Genomic DNA, 20,835 nt, shown 5'->3' with positions numbered 1-20,835 from the left:
CTCCGAGTAACATAAAATACACTCAGAATCTGCAGTTAGGTCAACGATGACTCCATATTTGTATCATAAACATTGTATCCAGCCCTTTTTCTTCATTTCCCAGTTACGGTTTTATAGTCAGATGTGGTAGATGGGAAATCATAACTAACAGTGGGAATGAATCAGTTACATAAGACATTTATGAGATGCATTGAAAAGTAACAGCCGGGGGGAATTTCTACATGTTACAGGAATTAGAGATGCATGAAGGAGCTGCTCCAGTCAAACACTTATGGAGCTGGATACTATGAGTTTTCAAGTTCAATGATACCCTATCTCTATGTCAATGTAAGATTATATGAATTCTATTTATTGACCTTGATTTTAATGTAGAAACATATCAAAAAAGTGTTTTAGCTGTACTCAATACTTTCTAAGTGAAAAGTTTTGTTTTTTTGGGGGGGGATAATATTATACACAATGCTTAGTACATTCATCCTCCTATATGCTTTCTCATATCCCTGACTCTCCCACCAACCCTCTTTGTTCCAAATAGTCTCCCCTTCTCCTCTCATGTTCCTTCTTTCTTCCCAAGGATCAGGGGCCATTGCAGAAGCAGGGCTGAAAGACTGGAAGAGTCAGAGGTAGGGGAGGGCCAGACTAAAAGTGTCTCTTGGGCCTGACGGGTCTGCTGCCTTTGTGTACTCATAGTAGCTGTGGTTAGCTACACAAGACTTGCATAAAGTCAAGCCAGTCAGCATTCCACAATAAAAGGAGGAAGTTCTCATCTCCCGACCCCCTGAACCCAGCAGAGGAATTATTGATAGTCATTGGCTTCGGGGGAAGGGACTCATGATAGCTAGTGGGGACTGCAGTAGGAGGTGGGAATCCTGGGGAGGATTAGTACAATGTCTAATTAAAGGACTAATTATTTCTCCCACTTTTTTTTTTTTTTTTTTTTTTTTTTTAGCACAGCTTAAACTAGATCTACCTTCCCAAGGTGTGGTCGCTCGGCCACATGATTGACTGGCCCAACTGCATTAACTCTAATGGGAGGAGACAATGACATGTCTCCACCATGAGGTAGGTTCCATTCTTTTCTCCAAGAAGCAATAGCATTGCCTTAGTGAGCCTTGAATGCTACTGTAACACGGGGAAGGGATGAATTTGGGAGGAGCTAGGAGAAGTGGTAGGGGTTGAATATGATCAAAACATACTGTATGCATATATGAAAGTCCCAATGAATTAAAATATTATATTAATTTAAAAAGGGAACAGTTTTTAAAATGTGGGTTTCTATGTCTTACCAAAAAGTACAATTTGAAAATAATAATTACAAGATGGAAAGAGCCAGAGTTGGCCTTCGGAATCCTGAAAGTAAGACATTGTTCTCCCCACAGAAAACATTTATGTAAGTATATTATGTGTGGAACATTTTCTTATGTAATAAGAGGTTACCAAGTGGGAGACATGGTAGATTCTGTCCCAGACATCTACTTAGCTTCAAACTATCTTGATTGGTGAACAGGACCAGCAGCCAGGTTGCTTGGTTTCTTCAGTATACAACAGCAAATGAAAACAAAGTCTTCCCAATGGTAAGTAAATGAGTACAGGCCATACAGGAAGATGCCAGTAGACATTTCAAGGACAAATTGTGCAGGGCCAGACATTCTAGGAGAAGACTAAAAATAGATCATACCATTCTCAGAAATTAAAATGGCATTAGATCTGAAGAAATGTATCCTGTTAAATGTGGTTTTCTTAGTGTCTCTCAAACTTGCTGCAACATATATGCAAACAAGAATATATAATTGATAATTTAAGAAGCAATTGACAGTTCTTGGAATGGACATTCTTTTTTTGTGACTGATTGTTTTAATTTTGCCTTATCATACCATTTGTAACACATACATTTGATGAGGCCATGTGATTTTGAAATATTACTATACTAAAATTAAGTTAGATATTTAAAATGCAGTGAAGCAGAATAGCACAGTTGAAAATCCTTCCTTTTCTGCATGATTTATCCTAGATGATGTCATTCTTCTCACCTAAACAATCTTTAGGGACTGACGATTTATTTATTTCTAATCTTCTGATGCCTGGGCCCATCTGCCTTTTCAAATTGCTTCCTTATCACATGGTCACAATTGGAGTAATATCTAACCCTCCTTGCTCTCTGGTAGGATCTAAGCACTTTTAGAAATAATTCCACTGGAGTCTCATTCCCATCAAAATCTCAATGGTCAGGAAGCAGCCTCAATATTATACATCACCGCTGATGCAGGGTTTGACGGCCCCAGCACTGAAACCCTCTAAAGGAAAGCTCTTGCATGGAAAGGCTGTGTGCTCATTTTCCTGAGGATGACTGACTCACGATGTTCCGTGGCTTGTCCTTGTCTTTTATTCCTTCACTGGTGACTCAGCTCTTCCAAGCTTTCTCCCGTCAGCTGAGTTGCTTTTAGCTGTGACCTGTGTTCCTGGCTTCATCCTTGGCATCCTACTCAAATTAATATATTTTTAATACTTTTTTTTTTCCATTTTCCCGCTTCTGACTTAGGACTGGTAGGTTTCAGTGCTGTGCCTGGTGCCCTTGGCCATGACACCAACTAATTAGAAATTGCTGACCAAAGGGAGATGGTAGCCATTTTCTTGGGCTCTTTGGCCTGTGTAGCACCTGCCCCATAGGGAATTGTCAAGAGTTTTTTCGTTGATTGTTGCTTCTCCTTTTGTTCATTAGATATTTTCCTGAAGTCTCACATAGCTGGCTGCTTTTAGATGACTTTTCCTTTTCACTCATGCTTCTGCTTCTCCTTTCCCACCTCTAAATTCCGAGTTTCACCTTTAATAATCTGAATCTGTTGCATTAAATTGTCTGAAACCTCCCTAATATTCGGTGACCTTACTTTGATCTTCAAAGAATCTTTCATGCCCTGAGATTATTAAGTGATTACCACCTCTCTCTCTCTGTGTATTGTTGAACAGATTAACCACAGCAAGCTAAATTCTCTAACATTTTGTAGTTCATTTACATAATCACTTAATATTTAACAGAAACATGCAGTTCTTATTGGCAAAAACTATTTTTATACCACCAAAATAATTTTCCCAAATGTTTATCCTGCCTCTGTCTTTCACAGGTTCACTATCTTGTGTCAGAGTGCCTAGCTGTACCCTTCCCCATTTTACTTAGTCTCAACATTCTGATGCTAGCTCACACCATGATATTGCTAGTTCTCAATCTTTTGTGTTGTCCTGGGCTATGCTACTTAGTTCTTTTAAGTGAGGTATTTATTATTATTATTTCAAAGCAATAGCTGTTCTTTAAAAAAACTATTAAAAAAACCCCTCAACTAACCTAAGGTAACCTTCTATTTCTCTACCTAGGAAGAACTCATTATTGATATTTTGATAGATAATTTTTTAAAAAGTCACCCTATTGTAATAAACTCACAAATGAAAGCATCACAAAGCAACTTTAAGGGAACCAACACATGCCCATTCCCAGAATCCAGACATCTCAGTGAACTATGCCGTTAGGATGGCCATTTTGAGTCAAAAGAATTTTGCTTGAGGTGTTACTTTTTGTCATGTCTCCATCACAAAAAGAAAAATAAACTACATCGGAGTTGAAACAAGAAGGAAATATCTTTATATTCGTTTTTCCTGACTTACGTGTCCTTATGTCTGCATTCTGTCATTCCTCCTAACCTAATTTTACCCTTTCTTGGTCTCCCGCTCTAGATATAATGCTGTACTCTCATTCTGTTTTCTTATGTGTAGTATATATTATAGACTATGATCTCTATGTGAGGAGAAAGAACACATGGTTCTTTGGGTCACCTCTCTTAATAAAGAGAGCCCATTCATTTCCCTGAAATTTTCATGATTTTATTTTTTATAGCTAAATAATATTCCCTTATGTGTATGTGCCACATTTTCACTGTCCATTGACTTATTGGTAGGAATGTCAGTTGCAAAAGTACGATCTGAGAAATAGGAAATTGTTTGTCTCAGGTTTTCTCTACTTGGAGTGGTCAGAAATCTTGGCTCAGTCAAATTTTTCTATTAATGCTTATAGCAGCATTCAGGAAATGATTGCTGAGCCTTGATCAATAAATGTTAGTGTGCTGAGAAGTGGACAAAGGAGGGAAGAGTTATATAGATGCAATTGTTTGCATAATAAAGAATACAATATTGACATAATTTCAGGTATAAGAAGAGTATGGGCAAAAGCTTTGGGCAGCCTTTATTTGTAAGACACACAGGATAAATACTTTCATCTTTAAAATATATCTTCACTAAAGTAATCTGTTTTAAAATTATTGTACAATAATTTTAAATATATTTAAAAGTATGACAATATATTTTACTCATTCACATTATATTCTGAATTTCTTCAACAAAAACATTCTGTAAATTTGCTTTTATCTTTTGTCATTTAAATCTCCATATATTTGTATTTTTTTTTATTTATTTTTTTTATTATTATTATTATTATTTTACAACACCATTCAGTTCAACATAATAGCCACAGAATCCCCTGTTCTCCCCCTCTCGCCCACCCCTCCCCCTAGCCCACACCCCATTCCCACCTCCTCCAGATCAAGGTCTCCCCCAAGGACCGGGGTTGACCTGGTAGACTCAGTCCAGGCAGGTCCATTCCCCCCTCCCAGACCGAGCCAAGTGACCCTGCATAAGTCCCAGGATTCAAACAGCCAACTTATGCAACGAGCCCAGGACCTGGCACCAATGCATAGCTGCCTCCCAAACAGATCAAGCCAAATGACTGTCTCACCCGTTCAGGGGGCCTGATCCAGTTGGGGGCCCCTCAGCCTTTGGTTCATAGATCCTGTGCTTCCATTCATTTGGTTATTTGTCCCGGTGCTTTATCCAACCTTGGTTTCAACAATTCTCGCTCATATAAACCCTCTTCTTACTCACTAATTAGACTTCCAGTGCTCCACCAGGGGCCCAGCCGTGGATGTCTGCCTTCAGATTCCTCAGTCCTTGGATGGGGTTTATGGCACCACTATCTGGGTGTCTGGCCATCCCATCACCAGAGTAGATCAGTTCCTGCCGTCTCGTGACCATTGCCAGCAGTCTTTTGAGGGGGTATCTTTGTGGATCTCCGTGGGCCTCCCTAGCTCTCTGCTTCCTCCCCTTCTCCCCTTCTCATGTGGTCTTCATTTACCATGGTCTCCTATTCCTTGTTCTCTCTCTCTTTTCTTGATCCAGTTAGGATCTCCCACTCTTTCCCTCGACTGTCGCCCTTCATTGTTCCCACTCATGACCAGGCTATTCATGTAGATCTCGTCCATTTCTCCGTGTCTTTTTTTGGGGTCCCGTTTTCCAGGTAGCCTCACTGGTGATGTGAGTAGCAGTCTAGTCATCCTTGTTCCACATCTAGCATCTTCCTATGAGTGAGTACATACCATATTTGTCTTTCTGAGTCTGGGTTACCTCACTCAGGATGATTTTTTCTAGATCCATCCATTTGCCTGCAAACCATGTGATGTCATTGTTTTTCTCTGCTGAGTAGTATTCCATTGTGTATATGTGCCACAATTTATTTATCCATTCTTCAGTTGAAGGGCATCTAGGTTGTTTCCAGGTATTGGCTATTACAAACAATGCTGATATGAACATAGCTGAGCAAGTGCTCTTGTGGTATGATTGAGCATTTCTTGGGTATATGCCCAGGAGTGGTATAGCTGGATCTTGGGGGAGATTGATTCCCAATTTTCTAAGAAAGCGCCATATTGATTTCCAGAGTGGTTGTACAAGCTTGCATTTCCACCAGCAGTGGAGGAGAGTTCCCCTAGTTCCACATCCTCTCCAGCATAAAGTGTCTTCAGTGTTTTTGATCTTAGCCACTCTGACAGGCATAAGGTGGTATCTCAGAGTTGTCTTGATTTGCATTTCCCTGATGATTAGGGAAGTTGAGCAATTCCTTAAATGTCTTTCAGCCATTTGGGATTCCTCTGTTGAGAATTCTCTGTTTAGTTCTAAAGCCCATTTCTCAATTGGACTATTGGTCCTTTTGATGTCTAATTTCTTGAGTTCCTTATATATTCTGGATATCAGTCCTCTGTCAGATGTGGGGTTGGTGAAGATCTTTTCCCATTCTGTAGGCTGTCGCTTTGCCTTGTTGACCGTATCCTTTGCTCTACAAAAGCTTCTCAGTTTCAAGAGGTCCCATTGATTGATTGTTTGTCTCAGTGTCTGTGCTACTGGTGTTATATTTAGGAAGTGATCTCCTATGCCAAGGCGTTCAAGACTATTTCCTACTTTCTCTTCTAGCAGGTTCAGAGTAGCTGGATTTATGTTGAGGTCTTTGATCCACTTGGACTTAAGTTTTGTGCACGTTGACAGATATGGATCTATTTGCATCCTTCTACACGCTGATATCCAGTTATGCCAGCACCATTTGTTGAAGATGCTTTCTTTTTTCCATTGTATACTTTTGGCTTCTTTGTCAAAAATTATATGTCCATAGGTGTGTGGGTTAATGTCAGGGTCTTCAATTCGATTCCATTGGTCCACATGTCAGTTTTTATGCCAATACCAGGCTGTTTTTATTACTGTAGCTCTATAGTAGAGCTTGAAGTCGGGGATTGTGATGCCTCCAGAAGTTGTTTTATTGTACAGGTTTCTTTTAGCTATCCTGGGTTTTTTGTTTTTCCATATGAAGTTGAGTATTGTTCTTTCCAGATCTGTGAAGAATTGTGTTGGTATTTTGATGGGGATTGCATTGAATCTGTAAATTGCTTTTGGTAAGATTGCCATTTTTACTATGTTAACCCTGCCTATCCATGAGCATGGGAGATCTTTCCATTTTCTGAGATCTTCTTCAATTTCTTTTTTCAGGGACTTAAAGTTCTTGTCATATAGGTCCTTCACTTGCTTGGTTAGTGTTACCCCAAGGTATTTTATGTCATTTTTGGCTATTGTAAAGGGTGATGTATCTCTAATTGCCTTCTCAGCTTCTTTGTCCATTGTATATAGGAGGGCTACTGATTTTTTTGAGTTGATCTTGTATCCTGCTATGTTGCTGAAGGTGTTTATAAGCTTTATCAATTCCTGGGTGGAATCTTTGGGGTCACTCAAGTATACTATCATGTCGTCTGCAAATAGGGAAAGCTTGACTTCTTCCTTTCCAATTTGAATCCCCTTAATCTCCTTATGTTGTCTTATTGCTCTGGCTAGAACTTCAAGTACTATATTGAATAAGTATGGGGAGAGTGGACAGCCTTGTCTCGTTCCTGATTTGAGTGGAATTGCTTTGAGTTTCTCTCCATTTAATTTGATGTTGGCTGTTGGTTTGCTATATATTGCCTTTATTATGTTTAGGTATGTTCCCTGTATTCCTGATCGCTCCAAGACTTTTATCATGAAGGGGTGTTGGATTTTGTCAAATGCCTTTTCTGCATCTAGTGAGATGATCATGTGGTTTTTTTCTTTGAGTTTGTTTATATGGTGTATTACATTGATGGACTTTCGTATGTTGAACCACCCTTGCATCCCTGGGATGAAGCCTACTTGATCATGGTGGATAATTGTTCTGATGTGTTCTTGGAGTCTGTTTGCCAGTATTTTATTGAGTATTTTTGCATCAATGTTCATGAGGGAGATCGGTCTGTAGTTCTCTTTCTTTGTTGCATCCTTGTTTGGTTTAGGAATCAGGGTAATTGTAGCCTCATAGAAGGAGTTTGGTAATGTTCCTTCTGTTTCTATTATGTGGAACAATTTAGAGAGTATTGGTATTAACTCTTCTTTGAAGATCTGGTAGAATTCTGCGCTGAAACCATCTGGTCCTGGGCTTTTTTTGGTTGGGAGACCTTTAATGACTGTTTCTATTTCCTTAGGGGTTATTGGACTATTTAAATAGTTTATCTGGTGTTGATTGAACTTAGGTATGTGGTATCTATCCAGAAAAATGTCCATTTCTTTTAGGTTTTCCAGTTTTGTGGAGTAGAGGTTTTTGAAATATGACCTTATAATTCTCTGGATTTCCTCAATGTCTGTTGTTATGTCCCCCTTTTCATTTCTGATTTTGTTGATTTGGATTCTCTCTCTCTGTCTTTTGGTTAGTTTGGATAAGGGCTTGTCTATCTTGTTGATTTTCTCAAAGAACCAACTCTTTGTTTCATTAATTTTTTGGATTATTCTCTTAGTTTCTAATTTATTAATTTCACCTCTCACTTTGATAATTTCCTGGTGTCTATTCTTCCTGGGAGACTTTGCTTCTTCTTGTTCTAGAGCTTTCAGATGTGCTGTTAATTCACTAGTGTGCGATTTCTCCAACTTCTTTATGTGGGCATTTAGTGCTATGAATTTCCCTCTTAACACTGCTTTCATAGTGTCCCATAAGTTTGGGTATGTGGTGTCTTCATTTTCATTGATCTCTAGGAAGTCTTTAATTTCTTTCTTTATTTCTTCCTTAACCCATTGGTGATTCAGTTGAGCATTATTCAGTTTCCATGAGGTTGTAGGTTTTCTGTAGTTTTTGTTGTTGTTGAAATCTAGCTTTAAACCATGGTGATCTGATAGAACACAGGAGGTTATTCTGATTGTTTTGTATCTGTTGAGATTTGCTTTGTGGCCAAGTATATGGTCGATTTTAGAGAAAGTTCCATGGGGTGCTGAGAAGAAAGTATATTCTTTCTTGTTAGGATGGAATGTTCTGTAGATATCTATTAGGTCCAATTGGTTCATGACATCAGTTAAGTCCTTTATTTCTCTGTTAAGTTTCGATTTGGGAGATCTGTCCAGTGGTGAAAGTGGGGTGTTGAGATCTCCCGCTAGTAATGTGTGGGGTTTTATATGTGGTTTAAGCTTTAGTAATGTTTCTTTTACATATGTGGGTGCCCTTGTGTTTGGGGCATATATGTTCAGAATTGAAACTTCATCTTGGTGGATCTTTCCTGTGACGAGGATGTAATGTCCTTCTTGATCTCTTTTGATTGATTTTAGTTTGAAGTCTATTTTGTTGGATATCAGGATGGCTACCCCTGCTTGTTTCTTAAGACCATTTGATTGAAAAGTCTTTTCCCAGCCTTTTATTCTTAGGTAGTGTCTATCTTTGAATTTGAGATGTGTTTCTTGTATGCAGCAGAAAGATGGGTCCTGCTTTCGTATCCATTCTGTAAGTCTATGTCTTTTTATAGGTGAGTTAAGTCCGTTGATATTAAGGGATATTAATGACCAGTGATTCTTCATCCCTGTTATTTTTGGTGGTAGAGTGTGTGTACTTCTCTTCTTTGGGGTTTACTGTTGTGGCTTTATCTATTGCCTGTGTTTTCAAGTGTGTATCTGACTTCCCTCGGTTGGAATTTTCCTTCTAGTGCTTTCTGTAGGGCTGGGTTTGTGGATAGGTATTGTTTAAATCTGGCTTTGTCTTCGAATGTCTTGTTCTTTCCATCTATGATGATTGAAAGTTTTGCTGGGTATATTAGTCTGGGCTGACATCCATGGTCTCTTAGTGTCTGCATTACATCTGTCCAGGTCCTTCTGGCTTTCAAAGTCTCCATTGAGAAATCGGGTGTTATTCTGATGGGTTTACCTTTATAGGTCACTTGGCCTTTTTCCTTGGCTGCTCTTAATATTCTTTCTTTATTCTGTACATTTAGTTGTTTAATTATTATGTGTCGAGGTGACTTTTTTGGGGGTCTAGTCTGTTTGGTGTTCTATAGGCTTCTTGTATCTTCATAGGCATTCCTTCTTTAAGTTGGGAAAGTTTTCTTCTATAATTTTGTTGAATATATTTTCTGTGCCTTTGAGTTGGTATTCTTCACCTTCTTCTATCCCTATAATTCGTAAGTTTGGTCTTTTTATGGTGTCCCAGATTTCTTGGACATTTTGGTTCATGACTTTGTTGGCTTTAGTGTTTCCTTCGACTGATGGAACTATTTCTTCTACTGTATCTTCAATGCCAGAAATCCTCTCTTCCATCTCTTGTATTCTGTTGGTTATACTTGCATCCGAAGTTCCTGATCTTTTACTCAGGTTTTCTATTTCCAGCATTCCCTCTGTTTGTGTCTTTTTTATTTTTTCAATTTCCCTTTTCAGTTCTTGGACTGTTTCCTTTGTTTGTTTCATTGCTTTTTCATGATTTTCTTTCAGTGCTTTATTGTTTTCTTCCAGGACTTTAATGTTTTCTTCCAGGACTTTATTGTTTTCTTGGAGGGCTTTATTGTTTTCTTCTAATTTGTTTGCCCTTTCCTCTAGTTGTTTACAGCGTTCTTCCAATTTTCTTGTCTTTTCCTCTACACAAGCCTCTACCTTCTTCATGAAGTTACTCATAAGGCTACTTTCTTCTGCTTCTTCCAATTTTTGGTGTTCAGGTCTAGATGTTGGAGGCGAGCTAGGTTCTGGTGATGCTGTATTGCTCTTCATTTTGCTGTATGTACTTCTGCCTTGACGTCTGCCCATCTCCTTGTGGTTCCTTCTTGGTCTTATCAGTGTACTTGTTTCACAAAGAGCTGACAGACTCAGGAAGACTCTCTTGTCCAAAAGGGAGTTCTCTTGTCCAACTCTTTGGTCCAGAAGGGAAGTCAGGGGCAAGCTCTGGTCCAGAATGGCAGTCGGGGACAGGCTGGGAGCTGGGGGCCGGTCTCTAAGTCTCAGGAAGTGGCTGGAGTCTTGGGCAGATGGGCGTGGGGGCAGGGCGCGGAGACTGCAGGGGCTGTCGGGGGGCTTGGAAAAGGGGATCCCTCCCGGTGGGGCTAGAAGGGGAGCTGTCCGGTGGCCAGAACCCAGCGCCAAGCTGTGCAGGCCTCCCCGCGGTGGCTGGTGCCCAGGGATGGGGTCCGGGCTGGACCCGGGGACTCACCTCTGGTCCAGAAGGGAAGTCGGGGGCAGGCTGGGAGCTGGGGGCCGGTCTCTAAGTCTCAGGAAGTGGCCGGAGTCTCGGGCAGATGGGCGTGGGGGCAGGGCGCGGAGACTGCATGGGCTGTCGGGGGGCTTGGAAAAGGCGATCCCTCCCGGTGGGGCTAGAAGGGGAGCTGTCCGGTGGCCAGAACCCAGCACCAAGCTGTGCAGGTCTCCTTGCAGTGGCTGGTGCCCAGGGATGGGGTCCGGGCTGGACCCAGGGACTCACCTCTGGTCCAGAAGGGAAGTCCGGGGCAGGCTGGGAGCTATATTTGTATTTTCCTATCACTTAAAAGACACCTTTTGCTTTTATCATAGATATTTGGGTAGTGAATTCTTGCCTTCTATGTGTCCCATGCTAAGAGGTTGGGAATGGCAGGAAATTCTGTTTCAGGTCACATGTGTGCCCTCACACCTGAGAAAACTCCTACTCATCTCTAAATATAATGCCTAAATGACTTTTCCCTAGCTATTTCTACTATCTCTGAATTGTATTGGAGGGTGGTTGAAGATCCCTTGAGTTTCTTCTCTTCCCTGGACAATAGTCAGTGGTGTAGATCCTCTGAGTGCATGCACATATTCATTGGTTTATCTGTCTTCTCAGGAAGGAAGGGGTTAAAATAATGTTGTCTGGCATGCTGAACTTTGATATAATTGTTAAGATGATTACAGAGAAATCTGAAGCTACTCCAGTACATGCGTTCTGAAGTTTCTTCTGTTTATTTTTCCTTCCAAGGCATTTTTAAAGGTGACTTGGTGATACAGAAGCATCTCTAAGCACTGTGGGTTGAAGAGATTAGTTTGGCATATTGTTTTTAAAACGATTTTAACATTTCTTTAAACATTTTAAAAAGCCTAAACACTGCAGTTTAGAAGATGAAGATTTGTATATGTTATTCTGTCCAGGAAGTTAAATATGTTTCGAGACTCAGAAAATAACATCTGTTTAAAAGACTGGGTTACTCACAGTATGTACTAGTTTTCCTGGTGCTGAGAATTATGATATAGCTTTATCCCACTCTGACTTCACTGAGGGGACAAATTAAACTGAATGTACGTCAACAGAAGGGTTTTGAGGGAAACAAAGACTCATGTGTAGCCCATTTCACTGTTCACTGTCCCAGTTTCCTACCACCAGGTCTTTTCCCAGCAAAAGGAAAGCACAGATCTCCTAAGCAGGCCATTTTCTTGTTATCAGAAACACACAGGAGTCTCCAGTTTTTCTTTTGCACAGTGCACAGCTAGCTGGCTGGTAGCCTTCTCTGAAATAAACATCCTTTCCTTATCCAATGGTCTCTTTAATATATTGTAGGTCGCTTAGATCCAAAGACAAGAGACCACTGTCTTCTAGTGTCATGACTAGTAGGAACTCTGGCTATAACATTTTAAAATTGTGCCATGTATGAGGTTGTCTACAAATTGTGGGCGCAGCTCGCCAGGAATAAGTGGGCCGTAGGGGTTGTTTTTATGTTTATTCACCTGGATTATATTAATATTTGTTTGCTATTGCTGCATAACAGACTAAGAATGATAAATTTTGTGTTCCAATATGCTTTCTTTTCATCAGGGAATGAAAGTCACGGTCTGTAACATTGATGATAGTGGCCCGAAGATCAGGTCTTGTCCATATGGTCCCTGGTCATATTCCAGAGCTCCTCTCTCACATTGTTCTTGTACGTGTGTCTCAGACCTGTCTTTTCCATGTGGTAGTTTCCCCTAGTTTGTAAACATGTTGCTTCATTGCTTGCTGTTGCCTTTCTACAATAAAGGCTCCTTGGGTGCAGAGCATCACCTGTTTCTCTAGTCACCACTCCTTTCTTCCCCCTGACTCCCGGACCATACTCGACATTCTGATGTGACACCATTTTAGATACTTTCATAAAAGGTGTTTGTTTGTTTTTTCCAAATTGCAACCCCTAGAAAGTCAGGATCCAACATCCCAAGGAAAATAGTCAAGGCAGAAGAGACACTTTGCTTTCAAATCCTTAGCCACATTTTCTTAGAATTTCACCTTTTCAGCATGTTATGGTCTAATTCACTTGCAGAGTGAAGTTTGTGTGGGCATAGATATAATTTAGAAGAATACTTGGTGGAGACAATGAGTGTCTGCGGAGTGGTCAGTCATAAATGGGACATCTATATCACACTCCCTCTCCCGAAAGCCTAGGGGACATCATGGGAGAGGAGTAGAAAACTGAGAAAGAGCCAGAAGTCAGAGAGGACTGCTGTGAAACAGGAAATGCTGGAAATGAAGGGCTGTTATAACCACAAATTAGAACAGTTGTGGTTGACTAGATAAGATCTAGCTAAGAGATGCTATTGGCAGCCATGGTGGGGAGGAGAACCAGTTTTCTTCAGGGCTGTAGCCTCTAGTAGGCTTCCTATCCTCTCGTGGATGTCCTTATTCTCATGCACACACAGGAATTTCTAACTGGACTCCATGGATTATTACAAAAGAGGGCATGAGGTTGGGAGCTGTATGTGGTGTGGCTGAATCTGGCAGGAGAGGGAGGTGGGATTTTGATTGGTGGATATGAGCAAAATAAATTATGTACATATATAAAATTCTCTAGGAATATGTGAAACTGTTACATAAAAATAAAATAAAATTTAAAAATTAAATGAAAAAACTAAAAAGAACACTTTCTTGGTTGTTCCTCTCTCATTATTAGATTTGTTATGATTTACTTTGTATGTGAGGTTTCCATGCTGTGTATGAAAATATCAGGAATGGGTTATATTTAGAGTATATGAGCAATTGTACATGTGTTGAGGCCAAAAACCAAGTTTGTGGAGTAGGTTCTCTCCTCCCAACTTCATGTAGGTTCTAGGCTACACATTAAGATAATTAGGATTTCACAGCAAATACTTTTATTTTCTGAACCATCTCACCAGGCAGAGATAAAAATGTTTTATACCTCAGTTGCAGGGGTTGTGTTGGAGATGTATTGATTTGGCCTGGGTACCTCATGATTATTTGTTATCTGTTTTTTGATTGGTGGTGGTTTTTCATAATGCTCTCCTTCTGTTGCAAAGAGAAGTTTCTTCTGTACATAAGGGTCAGAGAACATTGTAGAAGAGGGGGCAGAAAGACTACAGGAGCCAGAGGACCAGGAAAGCTACTGTGAGATTGTGTCTCTTAGAAATGACAGGGAAACTTCACCCAAGCTACTACAATAACATGGATGTCTAGATAAGACCTGAAGAAGTACAACATCAATAGATATGCTGACACAGATTGGAGAAATCCTACAGACAAAGGATTACAGATGAGCAAGGAATGATGAATTAGGAGAAATAGTCCTCCCCAAGGATGAGTCCCTTCATTTGTTGCCTTAATACCAAGTGCTCAGCTCTGAACTCATATATGTACAAGTAACACTAGACAGACTAAACAGATTATATATATATATATATATATATATATATATATATATATATATATATATATAGTGTGTGTGTGAGTGTGTACATGTGCATGTTTGTATATAACAATAATAACTGAAGTACAAATGGCTATGATTTCCAGAGGGAGAAAGAGGACAGGACATGAGAGGGGTTGGAGAAAGAAAAGGGGAGAGATGTTGTAATCATATTTTTATTAAAATTTTTTAAATAGTTACAGAATAACAAAGACTTTTATACCTCAGTTTTATAATATTAGAGCATTTTAAATGTGTATAGATATTCTGACATTTTAAGTTTTAGTATATCCTCTTTCATGTTGTTTTCTTAAGGACTTTAAGGTTTATGATGACATATTTTCTGTCCCTTCAACTGATAGCCTTTTATATATTATTTTTTCTCCTGCTACTTTGAGAATTTGGCCTTTGTTTATAAGTCTTAGATGTAACTGAGCTGACTATAAATGGTAATATTTGATATCTATATATCTAGATATTTGTATCCTCTAGAATTGGGTAGTTTCAAAAATGTACCCATTTGAATAAAATTGTCATCCTCTAGTCCCTCTTGAACTTCAGTAATCTAAATATTTACTCTTTTATAGTTGTCCTGAAGTTCTCATTAGTTTTCCTCATTTCCCCCCATCTTTTTACTTTCCCCTTTCTTCTCTGTGCTCTTTCAAATAGGCTTTGAGCTCCTTTTCTCCTTGTTTGATCTTATAATACTAAGGGTTTAAATTCACTTTCAGTTTTACTTTATATACTTTCCCAGCTCAAGGATTTCTCTTTAATACTTGAAAATTACTTGACATCTCTATTAAATTTCTCAGATAGATTATTTAATTATTTCTGTGTATTTCCTTGATGTTAACTGAGTTTTTTTTAAAAAGATGATTATATTGAAGTCTATGTCTAAGAGTTCACACATATTGGTTGCTATGTTGTTAATTTCTGGTGACTTATTTTATTTGACTGGTAAGGCCAAGACACCCTGAAAACTAATGACATTTATTGGCACATAAAATCTTTTGCACATTGAATCATTATGTATTTCAGTTTTTGTAATCTGGCTTTGCTTGTGCCAACCTTTCCAGAAAATTTAAGCAATCTGTTATTCTTTTTTGAGACTGTGGTTACTCTTACTACTTTACCACTAAATGGTGACTTGGTTGCAGGTTTTCTTTGAGTTTGAGGTTGATGGTTGCAGTTATTCTGGTAGTAGAGGGCTCTTGAAGCCCAAGTTTGTTTCATATTGACAGTTGGTCATTTATTCAGAGTGAAGCACAATAGTCTCCTGGAAATAAGTAGCTCATTGTCTTCCTTGGGCCCAGATCTGTTACAATCATGGGCCACCTTGGAATTCTGCCCAGATCTGACTTCACCAAGAAGAAGCTTGTCCCAGGCTCCTGTGCACTAACTTAGTGCTTACTACCTTCTTCTTCCCCTATGTGGTTGCAAAATATATTTTAACTCGTCTATAACCACAGTATATTAGTCTCTCTCTCTCTGTATATATATGCGAATACATATATATGAATGTGTATTTGTATGCATATATATATATATATATATATATATATATATATATATATATATGCATTTTTTCCAATTTAAATAGGTTTTGGTTTTGGCCCTGGGGACATTTAGACATTTTCTGTATACATTGCATGGATAGGAATGGGATGAAAAGTTAATATAAATTCTGAGGCTGTGTCTCAGCACAAAACACAGTATGAATTTGTGACCATCTCCTAACAAATTTTACCTATTCATTTGCATGATTGAGTTAACAAACTGGCTGGTAAAATTGATAAATGACCTGTAAAATTACTGAAATTTCTATTACAGCTCATTTTTCATTAAATGAAAATAGAAAGCAAAAAAGTCCACTATCCATTATTCCTAAACTTTAGGCAAAGTAAGGACCCAACTCTGAAATGAATAAACGCTGTAAGTCAAACTTTTATCTACTTTTTATTAGAGAACAACCTATAACAATAGCAAATATGTGATCTATTGTTCCAATCCGAGCAGCTTTGAATGAAGAAACATATGTTCATGTATATATTGAATTCTAATAAGAGTTCACACATATTGGTTGCTATGTTATTAATTTCTGGTGACTAGTCTTGTTTTTCTACCTCTATCTCTACAGTAAAACCTCTGCATGTAAAAGCATGTATACACTGAAAGAAGACCTTTATGTTGGTCTTGCTCTTTTGGTTAATATGCATATTCTGTGGTCTAAATATGGGTGCTATCCTCTAAAGAGTCACATTTTAAAGGGTTGGCCTTTGGGCAATGCTACTGAAAAATGCTCTAGAACTTTAGGATGTGAGGCCTTATGGAAAGTCTTTAGGTCACTGTAGTCATGCTCCCCAAAGTATGGTGGGACTCAACTCATTCTCTTTCTGCTACCAGGCTCACAGTTTGAATGGTTTGAGAAGACACATACTCTCTGTCATTGCTGTCTAGAATGTTCACCAGAGGCCCAAGCAATGGACTGCTCAATAGGACTGATGACTCCAGAACTTAAAATACTTTTTTGTCTTCTCTCTTTATAAATTAGTTTACTACACTATTTTGTTAATAGTAATGTGGAGTTGAGTAACACAGAAAGAAATTTGGAGTTGAAATAATTTGTTGACGTTAATCTGAGGTTTCTTGGGAGGCTAAGAAGCTTGTATGGAATTTAAGATTCAATTTTTGCTGGACACAGTGGGGCTCAGTTAATAAACCACCTTTAACTGACTAAGTCTCGATTGAACTAAGAAGACAAAACACTTAAAAGCTAATAAAGTAATTACCATACTTGTGTCAGTAGCTTGGAAACCTTGTCTAACTAACGAGAGACAAGATTTATTTTTTAACAGAAAAAAATAGTGTAGATGAAAATTCACTTTCTTTTGCAGCCCCATACTTCCTCAATGAACTAAGAAAAGGCAGAGAGACATAAGTATGCTGTTTCTCCTTCCAAGTATAATATTAAGCCTTGCTTCTTCTTAAATAAATGAATGAGTAGACAGCAGAGATACTTTGCTGATGTGAACATGGTCTGTGCTTCCTTTAAATGTAGACAAAGGAAATGTGTTCACTCTTCAGCGTTCAATGTTTTCTTCAACTTACTCATAGCTATATTGTGATTCACAAAATAAAGTTGGTTCAAGTATTTTGACTGAAATGATAAGCTCAGGGCCAAGATGAATTTCTCTGTGCTCTGACTATAGTCAACTGTCACAGATTAAATGTATTTTCCACAGTTCCCTGTACCAAGGACTGTACAGGTAAGGGCTTAGAATAATCACCAAAATTATTATATAATTATTATATAATTTATGTATAACTATATGTACATACTTAAGAATAATTTGTGCCATTACAGAAAACTTTAGGTAGAAACTGTGAGTATTCCACCAATCTAACAAAATGCTTGAAATAATCAACTTACAACTAAGAAAGCTTTACTTTGACTTATGATTTCAAAGTTTCAGTTGATGGCCACTTGGCCCTGTTACTTTGAACATGTAGTGGTAAATGATGTGTCATGGTAGGAAGTAGGGCAAAGGAAGATTGCCTCATTATGGTCATGAAAGAAAGATGAAAAGACATATGGACTGACAGATACTTCAATCTCTCTTGCAGGTATATACCCTCAATGATCTAAGTTTCGAGTAGGAGGCTTCATCTTTAAAAGATTCTATCACTTAGCAACAGCAGTATAGGCTAAAACCAGGCTTCAAACCAATGAGACATTCAAGATCCAAACCATAGAAGAAAGTAAAACACGAATATACAGGACCTGAAGAGATAGCTCAGTGGTTAAAAGTACTTGTTCTTCCAGAGGATCTGGGTTCAGTTCCCAGCACCCCATGGTAGCTTACAACCATCTGTCTGTAACCCTACTTCAGGAGATTTGATGCTCTCTACTGGCCTCCATGAGCACCAGGCAGGCATGTGGTGCACATGCATACATGTAGGAAAAACATTTATGTACATAAAATAAAATAATTTAAAAATCACAAATATACAGATATATTCCTCCTTATAAACATTATATGTGCATTTCATCAAGACATAATAAATTATGCAGTTGTTCTTATGAGACAAGTAACATTTTATTAATCATATAAAGAATTGTATTAGATGAATAAGATCTAAAGGTCTTTCTAAGCATTATTTGATTGTAGATTAAGAAGTGGGAAGGTGTTTGGCTGTAGATCTCTTTATCTGCTTCCATCAGTTACTGGATGAAGGCTCTATGATGACAGTTAAGGTATTCACCAATCTGATTACTGGGGTAGGCCAGTTCAGGCACCCTCCAGGAGGCCAGTTGAAGAGAGGGCAGAGGGATTATATGAGTAAGGGGGGGGGTCAAGATCATGATGAGGAAATCTACAGAGACAACTGAACCAAGCTTGTAGGAATTCACAAACTTTAGACTGACAGCTGTGGAACCTGCATGGGACCAGACTAGGCTCTCTGCATACAGAAGACAGTTGTATAGCTTAACCTGTTTAAGCAGTCCCTGGCAGTGGATCAGGACCTACCCCTGGTGCATGAGGTGGTTTTCTGGAGCCCATTATCTATGGTGGGATGCTTTGTTCAGCGGCAGTGAGAGGCTTGGTTCTGCTTCAACTGAATGCACCAGGATTTGTTGACTCCCCATGGGAGTCCTTACCCTTTTGCAGGAGGGTCTGGAGGGTGGGGTTGGGAGGGAAGCTGACAAGGAATGGGAGGAGGGACAGGAGGGGGATCTGTGGTTGATATGTAGAATGAGTGGAAAATTTTTCTTAAATTAAAAAAAAAAGAAATGGGAAGGTTTGAAGGAAACAAATTAGAGATGAGTAGTTAATAAAGACCAAAAGTTCATTGTTGAATCAATTTTCAGTAAGTAACAAATGCATTTATTAGTTTAAAAAGTAACTTTAAAGATGAATGACTAACAATTTTGAGACCAATGTTACAGCTTGAACACGGTTTAGTTAAATCTGTAATAATCCTTTGATAATTACTGTATAGATTTTGTTTTATTTCCTGGGTGTACAGAATAAAAAACAAATAAACAAGGGGAATGTGAATGGAAACATTTACAGACTGTATTTCAAATGGAAACATTTTAAATTTCTTTTATCATTTGCTGATATTCTTATAGATTTCATTATGTAAAGTGCCCATTAAAATAGTGCTTACATGAATTAGCAGTAAGTCTTCCCTCACTTGCTGTGCATCTAAGCAATGCAGATTTAATAAGAAACAGAGGCTAATTCTTTAGACTTGTGTTGTGGTTCCTTGATTTGATGAAAAGGCAGAAATAAAACCACTAAGCCACATCATAAAGTAGCTTATTGCTTTGAGCCCTCAGTTATTTTTACTATGAATGATATACATTCATAAGATGGACATATTAAAAGACAACTTCACTTCATGATTCTTAATTGTGTATGAAGTTTGATTGTTCTATGAAACAATAAAATTTGGAGGCTGAGCTAATACAACTTTAGGGCAAACCTAAACATTTAAGTCAAGTTGAATAGTAAGACAATAAAATAATTCAAGATGTGTATATTACTACTGGGGAATCATTGACTTTCTTCTTGAAGACATGTAAGTTGAGCTATTGTATAATATTTGAGTCTGAAAATGAATTGGTGGTATTAGGATTGAAGCAGTGCAAGATGTGTGCATGTATGTGTGTGTACGCATGTGTGTGCATGTGCATGTGTGTATAATATATATGGATGTGAAAAATTATAATTGACTCCCCATGTACATATATTCTATATCCATGGAGCCATCCAACTGCATGTAGATAGAAAATAAAGCTTTATCTATATTAAACATGTACAGATATTTTTCTTGTCAGTAGTCTCTTAACTCATTTATAATTTTAAGTATTTAAGCATTTATAATGTATTAGGCATTAGTAATCTAGACATGATTTAAAATATGTAGGAAGGTGTGAATAGGCTATGTATACTGTATAATTTTATATTAGGAAAATGAGTATAAGCCAATCTCCAGATAAAATAGATATAGTTTATATATTGTTTATTTACATACCATGTATACTTAGAATTTCTACTAACCACTGGTGAAAATCTTCAAACACTGTTAATCACATCTTCCACAATTTCCTGACACTGGGGTTTAAAAGTGCTGAAAATTACCCATTAGACCAACTCACAGATATTTGGGAAGGATAAATTAACTATTATTTCTGCGAGTGCAGTGATTCCCAACCTTCTTAATGCTGCAACCCTTTAATACAGTTCCTCATGTGGTGACGCCCAACAATGAAATTGTTTTCATTGCTACTTCATAACTGTGATTTTGCTACTGTTATTAGTTGTAGTGTAAGTATCTGTGTTTTCCGATGGTCTCCGGTAACTGCTGTGAAAAGATCATTCAAACCCCTAAGGGGTTGTGACCCATAGGTTGAGAACCATGGGGCTAGTGGGATCACAAACGTGGGAGGTCTTCTTCACTGGGTGTTCCTCTGTCCATTCTCTAGCTCCCAGCATCCAAGATGCAGGAGCAGAGGTGGTGGTCTTTTTTTATCTGGTTTTCTAATGTCAAAACT

This window comes from Peromyscus maniculatus, chromosome 12, assembly GCF_049852395.1.
Source record: "Peromyscus maniculatus bairdii isolate BWxNUB_F1_BW_parent chromosome 12, HU_Pman_BW_mat_3.1, whole genome shotgun sequence".
Lineage (NCBI taxonomy): Eukaryota > Metazoa > Chordata > Mammalia > Rodentia > Cricetidae > Peromyscus > Peromyscus maniculatus.
This window is presented reverse-complemented; position numbering follows the sequence as displayed.